Source organism: Nanorana parkeri, unplaced genomic scaffold, assembly GCF_000935625.1.
Source record: "Nanorana parkeri isolate BGI_ZX_2015 unplaced genomic scaffold, ASM93562v1 scaffold1275, whole genome shotgun sequence".
NCBI classification, from domain to species: domain Eukaryota; kingdom Metazoa; phylum Chordata; class Amphibia; order Anura; family Dicroglossidae; genus Nanorana; species Nanorana parkeri.
The window spans coordinates 496,962-497,422 of record NW_017307543.1 but is presented as its reverse complement, the minus strand read 5'-3'; positions in this window follow the sequence as shown (position 1 = coordinate 497,422).

Here is a 461-nt window from a genome sequence, read left to right as displayed (position 1 = left end):
GGGGGCAGCAGGCAGAACCGCATGGCCAATGTTTGCACCTGCACAACCCTTTCCAGCCAGAGCACTCCAGGTTGCCAAGAGCCAGGCAGGGAAATGTATAAGGGCCAAACACATCTCCCCACCCTGCTCTTAGCAACCTGGGATGCTCTGGCCGGCGTCCTGCCAGCTCCTGGCAACCAGTGACTTAAGGGCCATACACATCTCCTCGCCCAGCTCTTAGCAAGCTAGGATGCTCTGGCCGGCGTACCGCCCAGCTCCTTGCAACCAGTGACATAAGGGTCATACACATCTCCCTGCCCAGCTCTTAGCAACATGGGACACTCTGGCCGGCATACCGCCCATGTCCTGGCAACCAGTAATGCCACTGACAGCTGGAGGGGATGCCAACCAGAGCTGCAGCATCACTCCTGCATGCCTGTGCAGCGGCTTCACTCTCCACCAGCACCCACCCCCCCCTACTG